The sequence below is a fragment of the Strigops habroptila genome, chromosome 4 (assembly GCF_004027225.2).
Source record: "Strigops habroptila isolate Jane chromosome 4, bStrHab1.2.pri, whole genome shotgun sequence".
Taxonomy (NCBI): Eukaryota; Metazoa; Chordata; class Aves; order Psittaciformes; family Psittacidae; genus Strigops; species Strigops habroptila.
In genome coordinates this window covers 79,660,645-79,671,289 of record NC_046358.1, presented here as the reverse complement: position 1 = coordinate 79,671,289, position 10,645 = coordinate 79,660,645, and positions in this window count along the sequence as shown.

Below are 10,645 nucleotides of genomic sequence, written 5' to 3'. Positions count from 1 at the left end.
TGATATCAAAAAGAAAACCAGGATAATATTGAACAGGTAAGTCATGATTTCAGGGTTATTCAAGACATGTAATCTGCAAGATAATTAATTTATTAAAAATATACTAGAACTGGATATTCCAGGTACAGTCTGTGTTGTGTCAGCCTGATGACATCTAAGTGGGTTATGCACTTCATGACTCTTCAATCCACAGTCATTCTGCTGTTATAAAGCTCTAAAATTGATCCAGTTAACTTTATCATTATCTAAAGAAAGAATCTGAGTGGCTGAACAAAGTGCTCTGAACTCCATGTCTCCATCCATCATCTTGTCCTAAGGACCTTGCTGTCTTGCTTTCTTGGAACTGGCTCCTGTTCAGAAAGAGATTAAGCAGCAAGTTTTCAAAAGCAAGATAAAATGCAGAACTATGGGCTGTGCTTGGCTTTGTTCAGCAGCTTCTACCTCCCTTCTTTGGAGCAAGGAGGAATGGCTGGAGAAGCCAGGTTCTGCAGCCAAACAAGGTATGGGGTAAAAGAAATCACGCATCAGAGAGAATAGTATGTGCTGGCATGCACTCAGTTACAACTGTGTTAACAAGCGGATGTTGTTCAGGGGAAACATGGTAATCAGGTTTATTTGCACACTGTCCCTGTTTAGGTTTCACAGCTATGTCCCTTGTCCCTGCAGGAATTGGCCGAGACACCAGCTATTAACAATGGGAATAACTGGGCACTGTGCACTCCTGGTGTCAGCCTGACCCTCCTTTACTCTTTTATCACTTTGTTAACTAAACATATTTACTGTAAGGAAGTTCTACTACATCTAAACATTTCCTGCTGCCTGAAATACTTTCTGTCAAATACAGCTAAGATAAGAGCAAAACTAAGAGAAATGCCCAAAGAAATGAAGAATTTATAATGCCCTATGTGATGGCCAATCAGATGAGAAGTTCATTAAAGTCTTGCATACTGGGAAGGGATATAACACAAAAGACTGGATGTTGATTAACACTGTTTGATATATGAAAAGGGAAATCTTTTGGACAAAGGTCACTTCTGTCTACAGAAAGACCAGCAGTAACATTTGTAAAGCAGACTAACAGCACAGCTAATGATATATATATACACACCAATAAATCCTGTAACGGGCCTGATTTAAATGACACTGGACTAAATGGTGCCGCTTAGGACCACCCCAGATGTGGGTAGTGTGAGGCTGTGTGATCCCCATTGTCTTTCTGTCAGGATGCAGAAACTGGGTGCACATTGCTGACTCATAGCATTGGTGGTTGCTGGGAGGACTGTAAGGTAAATATTCCAGGCATATAAAGGCACTGTTGCTTGCACAAGCATTTGTTCAAGCCATAATATACTTCAATGCATTAAAAAAAAAAATAGGCACAGCAGCCAAACCCTCACTTTCTCCTTGTTACCCAGTTTTGGGGGCTGAATTTTATTCAACCCTCTGTGGGAAAGGGTGAAGCAGTTCCTGCTATGTCTGCCTGGTAAGCTACTCTGTATATGATTTCGGTTGCAACTCTTCACTAGTTTTCCCCTTGATGGCTTTATATGGGTTCCTACAGCAATGATTAAGGTGTCTAAGGAGGAAATGAGGATAAGGTCTACATCTTCCTTGAATGTTGTTCAGTTAGCTAAATGATGAATAGACTATCAGACACCTGTGAAAGTGTGATATAAGGCAACAGACCACTAAACTGGCTTACTGATTTCTTCTATTTGAACACTTTCCATGTAGACTTCCCAGGATACTCACAGGCCTTGGAGAAAAAAAGGCTTCATTTAAAAGCTTGAATACTAGACCAAGGGCACACAGAAAAGATATGCCTGAGGGATTTGTTCTGTCCTGAGCAAGGACGAAAGACTCCAAATCTCTGAAGCAAAGGATGCCTCCAGGGATGTCCAAGCCCAGTAGTATCTTGCCTCTCCTTATTCAAAAAGGAACTATAAAATCCCAAAGGCATACCCAGAGTTTCAGCTCTTACACATAATGTTCATGTATGATAATTGTTAACCTGGTTAAATGAGGCAGTTTCAGCAAAAGATTCCAGCACTATTTCTTTCTGGTCCTTCCTGAGTGATTTATATTAATTGTTCAGGAAAACCAATATAAAAATACTGGTCCCTTGAGACTGCAGGCTTTGTGGCAGTCTCAAGCAGAGTACAAATAACTAGTTGTATATGGCTTAGCAGTGGGCATGCACTCTTATGCAATTCAAGTGGCCAGGAGCAGAGTATTCTACTCTTTCAGTTTAGGGCATCTATCCAGGAATTACATGTTAAAGGGCTGAGAAATGAAATCCAGTGGAGTAACTGATGTGCTGTTGTTGTTGGACTCTTAGGTAAAGATTCCAGCCAAGATTCCTCCTCAGACATAGAGATCAATTTTACTGATGGCTCCTTTCTTGGAATCATGTTGCACCGAACATTTGAACTGCAAACAGCTTTGTTTCTGAAACACAGCCGCTGGATAGCCCAAGCAGCACACACAGGCACAGCTACTGCAGGGAAAGCTCTGTGTTGTGCATAATGTGGCTGCAGAGGTTTGGACTGAGTGCTCAGCCGAGGTAAACTGGCACAGTCCTACTCACGTCAGTGATGTTATTGCAGTTTTCAGTGACTGTTTAGCTTCTTTGGGGCTGCCAGAGGAACGAAGGGCAGAGCGTGGAGTTTGGGAGAGAAGTGGTGGGTGGTCATGGTGGAGTGATATGCTGAGAGTTGCCCCACATAGTGCAGTCTGGGCTGGTGGTTCATGTGTTTGCCTCCAAGCAAAGGCAGCAGTACTTGTTAGCACTGATAGACAGTTCTGCACCATCTCATAACTGGTCCTGGTTTGTATTCAAGGGCCATTTTTAAAAGCCTGACTTTGGTGACATTTATTTCACCCAAGCACCTTGGTTATCCCAAGAAGGTGATGGCAGCAAGAGGTGGGACAACCATATTCTGCCAGCCAGGATGTACGTGGCCACCACTGAAACAGTGGCAAAAAAGACTGGGCAGCTCCCAGGTGGTCCCAAGTGATGCAGCGGAGCGTGCAGCTCTTCCTCCTAATGCAAATGGGTGACAGCAGGGTTAAAGAACTTTACTGGAGCACTTTCCTGCTAAATCTGCACCTGTCTACTTGCACATATCTACACAGTAGATTAAGTGCCTGGGACATATAAATAAACTGCTTCCTGGCAGGTCATTCGAGATGGTGTAGGATGGTATGTTTTTATATCATTCCTTCCAGTCATGGAGATATGAGCTGATCTAATCACTGAAGATAAGCAACATCAGGTCTGGTCAGTATGGAAATGAGAGACCTCCAAGAAAAACACAGGTGCTCCAGGAAATGCCGCTGCTGATCCAGTGCTGCAGACAACACTGCATGGGGCTTCTGGAGCACGGCTACAACGGCAGCAAATCCCCTGGGAGAGCCATAAATCCCTGGCACTTCTCATGGGAATAGGGTGTTAACTCTTCTGTGTGTGCTGTCGTGTTGTAATTCCTGCATGAGAGAGAACTCCTGCTCTGTGCTTCTTCTCATGATACAACTGACAAACCAGTGTGACTACCATGAGCACTCTTAGAGACCTTCCCCATGGTTGTATGCCCCTTAAAACCCCCTGGTGGTTTTAAGGGGCATAAGTCTCTCAGATGAACCACAATATACATAATTATTTGAGTACCTAAAATATGATCTGCACTCTGTTTTTCCTTATGGCTGGTTTCCCCTCCCTTGAAAAGGCGCACGCTGTGTCCAGTGCAAACTGACTACCCTGCTCCACCCTAGGGGTGGGTGAATGTCAGCACTGAATTTGTATTTCTGCAGAATGAAAGATGATAGGAGTTTATTATAACCATGGCAGGGGGGTTGCAACTAGATGATCTTTAAGATTCCCTCTAATCCAAACCATTCTATGTTTCTAAATGATGTTGCAATATTGGTCAGTCACCACTAGCAACTGAAGTTTTATGATGAAGTCATACTTCATCTATAAAGTACTGTTTTTTTCATACTGCTTTGTGGTTGGGCTTTGGTGGTGGACTTTTTTGTTTGTTTGTTTTGTTTTTTTGTTTTGTTTGGTTTGGTTTGGTTTTTGGTTTTTTTTTTTGTTGTTGTTTTGGTGTGTCGGGTTTTTCTTCTGCTGGCAACTAAACTAGTAGACAAATATGTGACCTTACTGGAAGATTTAGGCAACTTTTGTGTTTTGAAGTCTCCCTCATTTGCTAAAGAAAACTTGAATGTTGCAATTTTCCTAATTCTGAGAATACAACCTTCTGTGAATTAACATTTCACAGAAGCTGCAATTATGTGTTTTGGAGGAGGAAAAGGTGGGAGGGAAAAAAAGAAGTAAAGAAGATATTCAAAGAAATCTTGGAATTGCTTGCAGTCCTCACCAGACTCACGAGAATGGGAAGTGTACAAAATTTCTGATAAGGGAGCTGTGACAGTTGATTTCTCCACACAGAAAAATAGAGCTATATTATGCCACAAGGTAGACTGAACAGCAGCCCGGTTTATAGTTTAAATGGCTCGGGAGCTTCCAGAAAAATCTTTTGTGTCAAACCTTTACTACTATTGCCACCATGTGGTGAAATCCGACAAAAGGTTCCGTTAGCTGCCACAAAATTTGTTCATTATGGTTTCTCTCTATCAAATGTATTCAGAGAGATTTAGAGTGTCCTATATTTTTTAATAATGACAGGAATAGAAATCTTCACTTTGCCTTCTCAGAGAAAGCCTTGCATTGGATGCAGCAAGCTCCTCCGTGTTTTAAGTCATAAGTTACCCCAAAGGAGTTGGCATTTTCAGCTGAACCCAAGCTCTGGGGATGAGGGAACCTCCAGCTTCTCTGCAATTTTCCCAGCCTCTTCCTCGGTGTCTCGGGCTACCGATGGTCCCCATCTAACTAGCAATGTCAGGGGTACTGCACAGGTAGAAATCCCCTAACCTACTTTCCCTGAAGACACAGATGGACACAGCAAGGAGCTGTTCCTGTGCTAACCCCCTGGCACCCATTGTGGGGACTCAGAATCAGGCTGGAGAGTTCCAGCTGATGCAATAACCCCCATCACAAGCAACGCCGTGTTGTACTGCTTGCATGAAAATATACTGGATGAAAGGTAACCCAATGGGACTGAAACAGCAGGGCAATTCTGGTAGCTGTCTGCGGAGTTCTACTTTGCTTCCTCTAGAAATACATCTAATAGGGATTTTTCAGCAGCCAGATGCCTTGCTGCTAATGCAAACCTACAGGATTTTTTTTTTTCTTTTTTCTTTCTTCTTTTTTCTTTTTTCTTTCTTCTTTCTTTTTTTTTAAGGTCACAAAGCCTGTATTTTGGTTATTTCAGCAGTTTTCCTAATATTTTAACTAGTAGGTTAGGGAATCCTCCTACAACATATGTCCCAGTTGGGCTACCATATCCATTTCCCCTCAGGTCTGGTTCCTTCACTGCTGTTAAGCACATTTCAGCAGATAAAACAGTTACCAAGCATTTGATCCATACCTATCCCCATGCCATTTTACTTCCAGTTAACCCTGGCCTCTGTCCTCCCATGTTTTCCTTTGTCATTTGAACCAGCCTGGTTTCAAACATTTAAACTGGGCTACTACTTCTGCCTTTCTCCCTTTGTGTGGCTAAAGGGCCTGTATGGAGACCAAAGGTTAAGAGCAGGGATTGTGGCCAGTGTCAGTATTTCCCTATGCTATGGGTTAGGTCTGAAAATACAACTGTCATCTAACATGTCTGATGCACCTATCCCTACAGGTTGTCTAATGCATCTACTGTTTGCCCCATTTGCACGGCAGATTTATTGAAGCCTGTTTCCAATTCAGGTTTTGTTTAATGGTTCCTTAGGGTTTTTTGGGTAGAAACTGAGTTCGTCCCAGTTTAGTGTGTACAGTTAGTCACCCTATATCCCCTGCCACAGTCCACTTACAGAAATGAGCTCTTATGGCACCATACAGCTGACCTGATTGAGAAAGCTTCATCAACAGACACAAGTCATGTTTAGACAGTAATGAGTATCTTGGCTTGTGCCCAGGCAGCCAAGAAGGCCAATGGCATCCTGGCTTGTATCAGAAATAGTGTGGCCAGCAGGGCTGGGGCAGTGATTGTCCCCTGTACTTGGCACTAGTGAGGCTGCACCTCAAATCCTCTGTTCAGTTCTGGGCCCCTCACTACAAGAGATATATTGAGTTGCTGGAGAGGGTCCAGAGAAGGGCAGTGGAACTCGTGAAGTGCCTGGAGCATGCAGTCCACTGCAATGAGCTCCATCTTCAGTCAGCCTTCTCCTCCCCTCCTGTATGAGGGATATCACATGAAATATTGGCTGCTTCAACTCTAGCTTAACTCAGACCAGACCATGCTGAAGCTCCCTGTCGCTCTCCTGAACAAATAGACCTTCCAGGCATCAGCAGCCAAGGATGGCTCCTGGGCTGCTGTGTTCCTGCCCACCATGGGAACAGCCTGTACCCCTCGCTGCCAGACAGCTCCAGTGGCTGCCCTTCTCCCTCTTCAAAAGTTCAATCTGTGGGAGAGGAGTCCCTAATTGGCAGACACAGGGCATGAAAAACTCATGGTGATTCTGAAGCCAAACTGGGGAAAAAAGCAAAGCTGGGGGAGAAGCTGGTCAAAGTGAAAGAGGCTTGTAGAAATTATTGAATGGAATGAAGTAAAATACCCCACCCCACCCCGAGTTCTCTTTTTGATTAATCAGGCATGTTTTCATTTGACTGAGAATGCAGTGTTGTCTTTAATTTTCAGGCTATTTATACTATTGCAAGGCTTATGAAGTGATTTTTGCAAAACAAGAAGTCAAAGAGTTTAAATTTGGGAAGTATCAAAATATGAACTGCAAAGGTTTTCAGAATAAAACATTTCATTTAAGAAACATTGAAACAATCTATTTTGAAATTCATCAAAATTATTCTCTTGCCTTTATTCCTCCTTTTTTTTTGACTGAAAAGATTTCAGAACAATTTTTGTCCTGTATTTTATTTTTTACTCATTGAAATAGTAGCAATTGACTCATTTGAAAAATGATCAGATTGGGTTTGTTCAAACCCTGCCATCCCTTAAACAGGCAGACATCTGTGTTATAGCTGGTTATAGGTGCAAAAGAGCAAAAGAATAGGCTGAGGCGAAAATAAAACCCACTATCCTGCATTTGCCTGCCCACTGACATGTGCTGTCATCCATGCATCCATGTTCCTACCATAACCTTTTTCTGTGCTGGTTCATTCCTCTATTTTAGTGCTGCTGATCATTTCTCAGCCATAGCAGGTGGCTCACCCACATCCTAGCACACGGCCATTTGGCCACAAAGCTGCTTTGCTGCCCTCACCTTCACCTTGTCTGATGAATCCAGTGGTGCCTTTTTTCATGACTCGTGTTACTGCTTCTACCAACCAGCAGTTGCACTTCTGCCCAAATCAGCTCCCCACCCCCAAATCTTGAAGTGTGGGTTGAATGTTTTTCCTTTTATTTTATCAAATGTATCCATGGAACCCTCTGAGTATTTGTAACAACCACAAATCCCCATCAATCTACTGAGAAAGCCTGCCACAAGTCTCATCAAAAGATAATAGGGCTTTAATCACAGCAAGACTCACTCTTTTGAACTGCACTCTGGAGCAAAAAAGCACACGAGGCAAATACAGTCTTTGGCACATCTACATGGAAAAACTTCAGAGTACTCCATAGCTTGGCCTGCCGAGCGCGAGTCTGAGCTCTCACTCTGTCAATCTGATGGGATTTTTACTACAAGTTTTTTTTGGTTGCTCCATTGTTGGAAGAGAGGGAATCTCTAGTTGCCAGATACTGTGTATGGTCTTATTGAGCAGTCAATGAAAAAACATATTCCCTTTCTATACATGGTAATGAGAGTGGTGGTGTTTTCTCCAGGCTTTAGTCTTCTTTAGGTTGGATTTTAGGTAGGTTATAATGACAGTTGTTGAGGTTCATGATGGAAACTCAGATCTAGATTCTCAGTTAGAAAAAAGTTCCTTGCAATTAATGGCAATTTTATCCCAAGATCTCAAAAGCATCAACCAGGCTAAAGATACTGTTCTCAGCAATGAAAGCTGCTAGTAGTGAATTTAGCAGCTATTCCAGCTGAAATAACATTAAGACTTTCTTTTTCCTCTTTACGAGCTGAACTTCAGCAGTGTGACTTTGGCATCTTCCCTTCCAGTGTAATTCACCCTGTTTTTTCTGTAAATATCTGTACATATTAATATTAGAGACAAAAAGTATGTTAAACTAAAGTTAAGAGTTCAATGCCAGTAGAAGCAAAAAAAAAGGCATTGAAACGATTACTTGACTTCAAACTCACTGTTTGTTTCTGGCAAGGTTCCAAAGCATATGATTACCAAGGTCACGCACTTTGATGAAGTTCCCTGGCACAATAGGAGAGTTAAAATAATGTATCGTGGTTCCTTTTGCTGTGGGGTAATATTACAAACATTGTTTATTTGGTATCTCTCCTGCCTCCAGCCATCCCCACTTCAGACTAGGAAGGATTCAGTTCTCATGAGGTAAACAGGGTCAAGGCTGGTGAGGCGTTGCTGCCCAGATGGAATAATCCTGGAGGTCTGGTGGGTGGGTGCTTTCCTTTAGATGATGTTGATTCACTGCTTTGGGAACTGACTTCCTGGTACATGGTGTTCAAAGCTAAAAATGGGGTGCTTTTTGCTTGTAGATATTCCTTCCCTGGTACTTCTTGAGAAAGCGCATATGCTAATGAAGGACCAGTGCATGTGGGCTTCACATTTCTCCTATATCCTACTTGGTTGTGGCATCCTCAGACCTTCCAGCTTTTTGGATGTCAGTGCCAATCTCATTGGTTTTGATGTATAAAAATGCCTCAGCTTCTGGAGCTGAGTCGAACATCTGACAATTTCAGCTTTTCATTATGAGAACATCATTTTCAGCCTTCTGGATTGATGGGGAACAAAACTTGCTTAATGTGTGCCACATCAGCCCTCATTCTCAAAAGCTGGATGGCAAATAGAGAAAACTCAAAATGCAGAGAAGGTGTTGACCTGGGGGGAAGGGTCTGAGAAAACCTGAAGGTATTTTAACCAGTATTTGGTTTTGATTCTTGAAGTGTTGGATGCTGTAAGGCAGGTAGCGCTTCATCCTTTTCCCCTGGCTGTTCCCTGAATGTTACTCACTACACCTAATGAGATACTGGTTGCTCGTCTGGAAGCAGCTGCCTTTTAGCAGCTTTTCCTGGTTTTCTAGTTTGTTAAAAGGTGCTAGAATGTACCTGTGCACCATTAATTTATATTTGTTATTGTCTGTCATGGTAACTTTATTTATAGTTGATTAAAGCTCTTGGTTAGGGAGGCTGAATTCATACAAGCAGCTCTTGGCTGCTCTACATTAAAGTGAGGCCAATATTTATGGAAAACAGAATATGGCAGAAAACTTGGGGGTTTGTGGTTACTACAGAATGTCCCCATTGTTTTATTTTCTGGTGTGCTTCCCTCACTGCTTGCCTTCAATAGCCAGGTTTGGGTTTGTTTCTTAGCAGAATGGCTTGCCAAAACCATTGTTTTCTGATTAATATCACAATCTGACAGCACTTTGGATGGGTAGATGGAGGAGATCTCTCTGCTTCTTGAAAAGAAAACGGTCCTGAAATCTCCATGCTGATCCCTTTTGGGTGAATGGTGCTGCAAAACAGACGGCTTTGCATACAGTCAAAATCAAAACCAAGAGCCTGGGAGGAGAGAAGGAGCTTTCAGCCTCTCCAAGGGAAAAAGATAGCACCCTCAAACCTAGATTTTTCCTGACTGGAGTGTTGTCTTTGCATTTTGCCTTGCAGAGCTGTGTAGGAGCTGGAGATGGTGTCCCAGATCTAGGAGGATCATGGAGAAGATGGGTGTCTGCAAGGCATCCCTTGCTCTGTAGGGGCTTGATGTGAGGGCTGTGGCTTCTGCAGCTTCTCTATGTGTGAGTAAAGGACATGGTGGATGTCCTAAGTGACCCTCCCTGGAGATGATTTCCTTTGAGCACCATGGTGGGGATTGCCCAATTTCTGTTTATATATGGTTGGGATTTACCACAGGCTCATGAGAGTAATTGGGTGTCTGTACATCCGTCACACACAGAATGCTACCAGTGGTGTTCCCTTCCTCCAGCCTGCTCCCACCTTTTGCCCCCTGCTCTGGCACCAAACCCAAATCCCTTTCTGCCTCACAGATCCCACCATGCTGACTCAAAACCCAGACACAGCGAATGCAAACCAGTAATGCGGAGTGACCCTGAGAGCCAAAACTGGGGGCCCTGCTTTTAATCAGAGGATTAGTCTGAAGGAGGAGGAGAGATCCTTACAGCTCTCCTAATTTTAACCATAGTTAGCGCTTAATTAATGAAACATTTAACTTGTCTGGGACATGGGCTTGGTGGGGGGAGAGATACCCCAGGCCAATCAGCACTGATGTATTCTGTTTCTCTTGCACTGAGGCAGAGCATTTCTAAGTGATGTGTGTGTGATTGCTTCCAGATTTACGGTTACTTCCATCTTTTTAATGGTGGAGTAAAAAAAAAGTACTCCAAAGAAGTTGGTTTGGCATAATCTAATTTTCTCATGTGAAACAGTTTGTAGACCAGATGACCCCAAACAATGGGAGAGTTTGTCTCAGCCTGGCTGT